The 9,928-nt window shown below is 38.9% G+C and overlaps 1 protein-coding gene across 2 annotated transcripts in view; it reads left to right on the top strand.

Moving 5' to 3' along the window:
- Positions 1-9,912: 9,912 nt before the first annotated feature.
- c1d (C1D nuclear receptor corepressor) overlaps positions 9,913-9,928 on the top strand; it is a 12,026-nt gene continuing 12,010 nt past the window's right edge. Inside the window, exon 1 of one of the 2 annotated variants that reach the window (XM_053620662.1) lies at positions 9,913-9,928. This exon is cut by the window's right edge and continues 89 nt beyond it. The gene's annotated coding sequence lies outside the window, so the exon portion shown is untranslated. The other variant, XM_053620663.1, reaches the window with a different exon arrangement.

The raw sequence follows: 9,928 nt of genomic DNA, 5'->3' as shown, positions 1-9,928 counted from the left end.
ATTTTAATATTTTGTTATTACTTTTTAAGGTTTATGAAGAGTATAATTATGTTTATACACTTAAATACAAAATAAAGAATTGTTAAAATTATAGCAGAGAAATGGACCAATAACATTGATCAACAGAGCTTTATATGGTCAAAAATTGAGCAGGTACCAACAGTTTGACTTAAATAGAGCTTGGCCATGACATTGAACTCTTAAAAGTTTAATGTAAAGTAAAGTTGAAGATTGAAGTTGAAGACAGCGGTCTAAAATCGTTGAATGTCAAATGCACTTCATACAGTCTTTGCCTCCTACAAATTGATCAAGGAAAGATTTTGGGAATCGGAGGCAGAAAGATAAGTATTCAAAAGAGAAACCATAAAAGGTTTTATGGCAAAAAGTCTTGGTATGGCTTCATATATTGCACTCTCAGATTGGTGAAAACATAATGCCTATAAGCAATCATCAAGCAGAAGAAACTATTCTGAAGGAATAGATTAAAGGGATAGTACACCCAAAAATTAAAATTCTGTCATCAATTACTCACCCTCATGTCATTTCAAAGTTATAAGCCTTTCCTCTTTGGAACACAAATAAAGACAATTTAATGAAACCTGGAAGATTTCTGTCCCTCCATTTACAAGTAACCAAAACTATCACGTAATGCAGGGTGAGATAGATGCAATTAAAGTTAAAGCCTTTATTAAAAGGGCAGGCAGACAAATCCAAATCGAATGGCAAAGGCAGAATCCAAAAACAGGCATGGGTCAGGCAATCAACAAACAACATAAACTAGGCAAGGCAAAGATCAAAATGAGAAACTAGGAACAGGATCATAAACCGGGAAACAAGAACAATGAACAAAAGTCTTGGTATGGCTCAGGCTGCAAACACTGTACCTTTGCTCTGAACAAAGAAACATGAGGGGTTTAAATATACAAACTAATCCACGGGGAAACACAGAGACAATGATGACACATAAAGGAATCAACCAATCACAAGTCAATGGTCGATACAGAGCACAAACCAAAACAAAAGACACATGGAAACTGTCACGATTTGGACAGTTCACACGCACTTCACTCTGTCTTGAATGTATCATGGGAGGCTGTCTCTTCAGCTTCAGGTGTGAGCAGAGCTTGATGGATGGTCTTGTCTGGCTTGAGCATGTAGTGGAAGTCCGTGATATTAGTCTCTGGAGTGAGCATGGCTTTGGAGGTCGCGTCATCGGCCTCAGACATGAACAGGATGTGTGAGGCCATCTCGTCAGCCTCGGACAGAAGCAGAACTTGGTAGGCAGTGCCATTGACCTCTAGCTGTAGCAGAACCAGGAGGCCTTCTTGTCAGTCTCCAGCTGGAGCTGAACTTGGGAGGCCATGACATCGGCCTCCAGCAGAAGCAGGACTTGGTAGGCCATCTGGCATGAACATGGCATGAGAGGCCATTCAGTCGAACTCTGACAGGAGCAGGACATGTGAGGCCATCTCGTTGGCCTTGGGCAGGAGCAGAACTTGGGAGGTCGCCTTGTCGACCTCTGGCAGGAACATGGCTGGAGAGTCCCCCTCTTTGGTCTCAGGCTAGAGCTCTGGAGATGAGGTCACCACGTTGACCTCTGGCTGGAGCTCAGCAGGGAAGACCACCTTGTCGGTCTCAGGCTGGAGCTCTGAAGATGAGGTCACAGTGTTGACCTCTAACTAGAGCCCAGCAGGGGAGACTACCTTGTGAGTCTTAGGCTGGCGCTCTGGAGAGATGGAGGCCGCCCTTCAGGCAGATCATGTGTGCTGCATGCCAGAGGGGAAATCCCTGACAAAGCTTTCAAGCTCCAAGCTCCAAAAAATTAATTAAGGCATTCTTAAAGTAATCCATGTGACTCCAGTGGTTTAATGCCAATTTTATGAAGTACAAATAAGAATGCTTTGTGTGAGTAAAAAAACGTGAGAGCCGCCAAAAAAATATTAGCGAGAGCGGCCAAAAAAATGCCACTCCTTCTGTATGTCGAAATTTCCAGACATCTTGTCAGATTGTGACTCAGTTTGTGTACAGCTTCCCTCTTCCTCTGCTGTAAGCAGTGCAGCGCTTCTGGGTCCCATTGCATTGCGAGAGCTGACGTGGAGTCCCATTAAGAAGGAAACTATTGAGGTTCATGGATAGTGATCTTGGAGCCACTGGAACAAGTTTGGGAATGTGAAACTGGATAAGTGCCCAGGAGCTGAGAAAGAACAAAGTCCGACTTAAGACTCTTATAACTAAACAGGTTCTCCAAACAGACACCTACATACAAAAAGGACTAAAGGAGGAAGAGTATACAGTGCAGGACATTCACACCATCACTTCTGCATTATCCATTATTTCTCACACTACTAGGAAAACATTCAATCACATGCAAATGGAACTATATTGTGCCCACTTCACCTCTATTCAGTATCAAGAGATTTTTGCTGGAAAAGTCCCAGCCACTCTCTGTACAGAAGAGGTTTAAGATAGAGTGGGTATAACTGTATGACCAGGGACTTTGATTGAATAACAGGTAAGACTACTTATGGCCTGAGGGGAGGCAACCTAAGGCAGGATGGTATTGCCACTGGACACCCCACTAAGCAGAAAGGTGATATGTGACAATCTGATGTGATGCTGTGTGGCCAAACGTATTAAAATTGGACTGTAAGATATTATAGTGGAAGCCCCAAGAGGTGAGTCATTGTCTTAATGCTTGCACTCAGTGCTGTCCTTATCATAAGAAATGGCCTTCCCCAGTGTGGCTCCCATAAATGGGTGTGAGATAAATTATCGTCAAGTACCAGAAAGTCTGGGAGTGAGAGTTCAGGAACCATTAGAGCCAAAGGGGAAACAACTCGTTTACTTTAGGCAGCATCCTGACTTGACCTGTTTAATGTGTCTGGGCATCACCTCCAAGAACAGCTGTAGTGGGGGCCACCTGCCTTCATTTTCATGGGAAGCAACAATATCAGTGCTATACAGTGGGGGATATCAGTATTGGACTCGTCAACATTTTTTTCATTAAATATATTTTCAATGAGGTTTCATGATAATCACATTAAATTTTCACCAGACATCAGTATTAACTCAATATATCTAGAAATATAAAGAATTCACAACATTAAAGTCCATAAATAAAGTTGTGTGTAATAAAGTGGAATGACACAAGAAAAAAGTATTGAACACGCTAAGAAAAAGCAGTTCTCCAAGGCAAGGTAAGGCAAGGAACCAGCTGAAATCTTGTAAATTCTGTTTTAGGCCCACTGCTTTTTACTTTATATATGCTTCCTCTAGGTCAAATCATTGGTAAACATGGAATTAGCTTCCACTGTTATGCTGATGATACACAGCTGTATGTTTCAGCAAAGCCAGATGACAGACAGCAGCTTAATAAAACTGAGGAACGTGTAAAGGACATTAGACGGTGGATGCTTATTAACTTCCTCTTACTTAATTCTGACAAGACAGAAGTATTTCTACTAGGAACCCATGCAGCTAGAAGTAAGCTTTCTGATTTTATAATAATTCTGGATGGACTTTCCGTTTCGTCATGTGTAGCAGTAAAAGACCTTGGTGTGATTATTGTTAGCTTTCTTTCATCTCAGAAATATTGCTAAGATAAGAAATGTAATGTCACTACATGATGCAGAAATATTAGTTCATGCTTTCGTCACCTCTAGACTAGATTATTGTAATGCCTTACTGTCTGGATGTTCCAGTAGGTGCATAAACAAACTCCAGTTAGTCCAGAATGCAGCTGCAAAATTCCTTACTAGAACCAGAAGATACAGCCACATCACCCTGATCTTATCCACACTGCATTGGCTCCCAGTGAAATCTCGCATTGATTATAATATATTACTATTGAACTATAAAGCACAAAATGGTCTCTATAATCCGCCACGCCTACCTAGATCAAAAGGTGCAGGCTATTTGTCAGTACCTCGAATAGCGAAGGCTACAGCAGGGGGAAGAGCTTTCTCTTATAAAGCCCCACAGTTATGGAATAGCCTTCCAATTAGTGTTCGGGACTCAGACACAGTCTCAGTGTTTAAGTCTAGGCTTAAAATGTATTTGTTTACTCAAGCTTACCATGAGAAGACTTCTTTTACGCAAAGCACAGTCTTACCTAACTCTCTCTACCTCTCTTTACCTCCCTCTCCCTCTCTCCTTCTGTCGAGCCACACATGATTTTATGGAGATGTTAATGATCCTGATGCTTTCTGCTATCCGGACCTGCCTGATCCGTTCAGATGCCCTACCTCTGGATGGAGCTCTCATCAACTCCAATTCCACATGGACATTCTCACTGTGGTTGCTGGGACTACGGTTGCTACTTATAAAAACCATAATGAAAAAAGTTTCTTTTACTTTCACACTATCCGTTGTTACCCAGATGAGGATGGGTTCCCTTCTGAGTCTGGTTCCTCTCAAGTTTTCTTCCCCTTAACATCTTAGAGAGTTTTTTCTTGCCACCGTCGCCACTGGCTTGCTCAATTGGGATTAATCCACACACTAAAATCTGTATCCTGTATTTATATATTTCTGTAAAGCTGCTTTGAGACAATGACCGTTGTAAAAAATGCTATACAAATAAAATTGAATTGAATTGAATTGAAATCCGTAAGTAATTATACCACCAAATTAATATCAGCTGGGTTAGTAAAATGATGGTCTATAAAAATGCTTTTCGTTACCACGGTGTCACACAAGAAATATCTCATGATGGGTAAAAGCAAAGAGGTCTCCCAAGACCTTCGGAACCTTATTATTCCAAATCATATTGATGGAATCGGATACAGACGTATTTCAAAACTTCTGAATCTTCCAGTAAGCATCATTGGGGCCATTATCCACAAGTGGAAGCAACATCACTGCATCATCAACCGGCCACTCACAGGAGCTCCTCACAAGATTTCTGATCAGGGAGTCAGAAGAATAGTCAAAAGAGGAGCCCAAGAGCCAAGGACCACTCAGAAAGAGCTCCAGAAACACTTGGAGGCAGCAGGTACCATCGTCACAGAGAAAACAATAGGCAATGCACTCCACTGCTCACGCTCACTCCGCAATACTCCATTACTAAAGGAAAGGCATTTCAAAGCTCATTTAAAGTTTGCTACAACTCATTTGGACAAGTCTATGAAATACTGGGAGAGTGTAGTCTGGTCAGACAACACACCATGTTTGGAGAAGAAATGGAACTGCACATCACCCTTTAAACACTATACCAACAGTGAAGTTTGGAGGTGGAAGCATCATGGTGTGGGGCTGTTTTTCATCACATGGTACTGGCAGACTTCATATAATTGAAGGAACGATGAATGGAGCCCTTTACCGAGAGATTCATGAGAAGAATCTGCTGCCATCCACCAGGATGATGAAGATGTGACATGGGTGGGCCTTCCAGCAGGATAACTATCGAAAACATACAGCAAAGGAAACTCTCAATTGGTTTCAAAGAAAAAAAATTAAGGCATTAGAATCACACCTGAATATTGCGGCTGATTAATTTCTTCATACAGGAAGCGTCTTGAAGCTATCATTGCAAAGGCTTCTCCAGGAAGTATTAAATAAATTTCAGTTAGCGTGTTCAATACTTTTTTCTGTGTCATTCCACTTTATTACACATAACTTTATGTATGGACTTTAATGTTGTGAATTCTTTATATTTCCAGATATCTTGAGTTAATACTGATGGTGAAATTTTCATGTGAATAGCCTCATTGGAAGTATATTTCCCCCACTGTAAATTGTGGGGTTTTGGGGATGTTCAGGGTTCAGTCTGACTTTGCTGAACCCAGAGTGCTTTTTATTGGAATAAACACTTAATTTTTTTTCATCAAGTTAGAAGATAGTGTCTTTTTTCTTTCAACTGGTGAGCCACCCAACTAGGAATTTAAAAAAAAAATGGGGAAGGTAAATAATGGGATTTTCTTTGTACCAGATAAATGCGTCTATAAAGGAAACTCTGTGTGTGCACATAGCTAAGTTTAATAAGGTATTGGGGCTTGTAGCAAAAGGGTTAGCTATCCCCTAATATTAAGCAATGATTTTGATGACGCCTTGTTTAATGACTTCCGCACTTTATGTAATTCTGTCTCTGACAAAGATTTATGAGATGTCCAAATGGCAATCTGTTGTAACCGCTGGTTTATGAAATCCTTTGGCATTTGAAATACGCTAACTTGCTAAAGTCACAGTCCCTCACATCAAATACCACGCCAGTAGTTGTTTATGTATTGAATATACCGTACCTTTAAACTAATGTAGCTTAAGCTAATGTTGAATATTTGTTCATGCATTATAGTGCATTTAAGTAAACACTGTTGTTTATGAATTGGATATACATTTAGACCAATGTAGGTCTTGAAGTAGTCATTAGATTATTCAAGACCCATGTGTTACCTATGTTGAACTTTTTCCAGTCTTACCTAATGGCATTTTGTGGGTTAATGCTAACATAAATAACAACAACAAAGCCCTACTAAGGAATGACTGCTGAATTTTAACTTGTAATGCTTCTCCCCATCCCATTTAGAGGTGATACACCAGGATTTTCCTAGTTTTGCATAACTAATTGGCAAAAATGACATGACATATTGTCTCTTCCTGGCGCATTTTATTTACGTTCATCTCATGACACTGTTGAACACATAGTAACAAACAAACAAACACAGACACACACACACACACACACACACACACACACAGAGAGAGAGAGAGAGAGAGAGAGAGAGAGAGAAAACACAAACCAAGTGTTATAATGTAGCCTTAATGTTTTGTTCTGTTTAGTAAAAATTGTCTTGTTTTTAATAACATTTGCATATTTTCACAATGTTGCTTGCTTCCACCTCTCCACATTGTAAGTGGCTTGGCTATCTTAATTTGACCCAAAGTGGGAATGTGGGTGTGAGTGTGAGTTTCGTGAATGTGTGTGAATGTTGGTGTGAATGTTGGTGGGCTTCCTCACGTGAAGTGCTTGCTTCAGCTCCTTCCACAATACTTCTATTGTATTAAGGTCAGGACTTACTTGGGTGTTGAACAAAACACTAACTTTATTCTTCTTTAACCATTCTTTCGTAGAACAACTCATGCACTTAGGGTCATTGTCTTGCTGCATGCCCCAATAACTTTTTTCTTTGATTCAGTTCACTGACAGATGTCCTGATATTTTCCTTTAGAATTCGCTGTTACAATTCAGAATTCATTGTTCCATCAATGGTGGCAAGTCGTCCTGGCCCAGATACAGCAAAACAGACCCAAACCATGATACTACCACCAGCATGTTTCTCAGGTGGGATAATGTTCTTATGCTGGAATGCAGTATTTTCCTTTCTCCAAGCACAACCCTTCTCATTTAAACCCAAAAGTTACATTTTGGTCTAGTCTATCTATGAAACATTTTTCCAATAGCCTTCTGTCTTGTTCACATGATCGTTAGCAAACTGCAGAAAGGCAGCAATGTTCTTTTTGGAGAGGAGTGGCTTTCTCCTTACAACCCTGCCATGCACAACATTGTTGGTCAGTGTTCTCCTGATGGTGGACTGATGAACATTAGCCAATGTGAGAGAGGCCTGTAGTTGCTTAGAAGTTACCATGGTTTCCTCTACAACCTCATGGGCTATTACGAGTCCTGCCCTTGGAATGATCTTTGCTGGGGGGTATTCCAGAAAGCAGGTAATACGAGTTACCTGGGTAAGTTTACTCAGACTTAACGGACAAACTAATCTTTTGGTTTAAAAAAACTGGAGGTAACTTTCATACACAAGTATGTATGCATGTATGTATGCAGGGCTTTAAGTGATTTATCCTTAAACAATCAAGATGACAAACACTGCCATGGTCTAAAAAGGGAATTTTAAAATAACTTGTGTATTATGCATGTTTCTTATTTTACTGCATATGGTGTGTACTGTAATCTTAATTGTAGTGCCCCTACTAGATGTTCCTTATGTCTTTGTATATTGGTTGTATTTGTGTGAGAATGTACATGATTTCATTTTCTTACAGTTGCTGATGGACACATTGTATTAATTGACCTTTCTGCAACAGCACATGCTGCCACAGTTCCCTCCTGCAAACTTCTAGAAGCAAGCACTGCTGGCTTGGCAATTAATATATAACCACATCTTTTCACCACATCTGCACATTGTATGGAATCACAGATATATCTTGTATAAAAAAATATCTATCTTCAATCAGACATGGTACAACTATGGAATACTCATTGTCAGTCAGTCAATTAATAAACCTAATAAACAAGATCAGCTTTAATCATACTCGGAATTCTTAAAAATAATTAAAATACATTTGATTATGCAATTATCTTTTATGCAATCCCAAGTAAAGTTGTTTCATTGCTACGAAATTCTGAATATTCCTCTGTTAATGTAGACCAATAACCTCCCACTTGTAGTGATACAATATTTATTGTTGATATTAATATTGTAAAAGATAAATGCAGCAATAGATATATTATAAATATATGAAAGAGGAATAACATGCTATGTTCAACAATGTTCTGGCTATCTAAATTTGAAAACATTAAGTGGAAAAAAGTATGATCAACAACAAATACATATTTTATAAATAATACAATTAGAGAGGTTTCATTTAAAATTTTACACAAAATTTACCCTGTCAAGGAGTTATTTGAACGTTTTAACCTGGATATGGAAATTTTGTGGTGTTGCTAAAGAATCTGTAACCCATCTTTTCCTTTCAGTGTATATATTTAAGAATATTTTGGACAGACGTGTCTAACTTCATTCATAACTTCAGGTTGTTTGGAACATTAAAACAAACAGAAATGTTTTATGTCATTTTTTTCTTCATACAAGATACCACTGATTCCAAAAGTATTTTTTTTTCTTATACAGCTTTTTATTTTACTTAGAAAATATCACATTCATGTCAAGAAATGGGCTAAAGCTAAGCCAAGTTGTTCACTTCTTTAGATAAGATTAAAAACAAAAAAGACTTATGAGGCATTAGGTTACTATAATTTTTTTTACTTAAGCCGGGTGCACACTGTGTGATTTTTAATAGTCCTTTGCGACTTTTGCTTCTCAGACTGTACGAACAGGATCCCTGCTATAAGCCATGTCACACTGTAGGATCTCAGTTGTCATTAATGTCAGACTGTAGAATCTCAGTTGTCATTAATGTCAGACTGTACGACAGTAAAGACGCGAAAAACAGATGCACGCAAGAAGACTCATGCGGAGTAAGAGAAGCCACACTACAAGACTGTGCCTCAAATCTTCTGACACTGCCAGAATTTACTCAGAGGAAAAATTTGATCGCAACGGCCATTAATTGGCTGTCGGGGAACAGGTCGAACTAGCGATCAAAGACTACAGATTTTGGCCTAGGATTATGGGAATCTTTTAGGATTCTTGAAATTTGTCTCAGACGAGCAAATCGTGTCCAAAATCATACAGTGTGAATACGGCTTTAAACGTTTTAACTTACATATGTTTTTGTTATGTTTTTGTTTTCTTTCATATTTGTTGTGAGATGTATATGCTAGTATGAAATCTGTACATATATTGGTAAGTAATAATTTTTTAAATAATAATAATAAAAAAATACCGATTCACTACCTATGGAGCTAGGGAGCTGGTTGAGAAATACCCATAGTGAGCATTGTGGGATTTTTTTAGGGAGCGAAGGTTCCAGTGCACTGGAAGGATTTTGCAATTGAGACAGTCCTCAGTGCTCTGACTACTGAACTGTGCCAGGTTCGCGCCAGCACTACTTGGCTATCTGGGTGATTTAAGCTCAGTAATGGAAAAAAAAAGAAACGAAAATAGAGATTATCTATACATATGTATGAGTTTGTTTAATTTGTTTCAATTTCTCATGTATTTATTTGTATGTTTGCTTAATTGTTCCTAATTCTCCAACCCTTTATTTTGAAATGTATCATGACGTAAGCGGAAAT

This window comes from Ictalurus furcatus, chromosome 3 (assembly GCF_023375685.1).
Source record: "Ictalurus furcatus strain D&B chromosome 3, Billie_1.0, whole genome shotgun sequence".
In the NCBI taxonomy this organism is placed as follows: Eukaryota; Metazoa; Chordata; class Actinopteri; order Siluriformes; family Ictaluridae; genus Ictalurus; species Ictalurus furcatus.
This window is presented reverse-complemented; position numbering and strand designations above follow the sequence as displayed.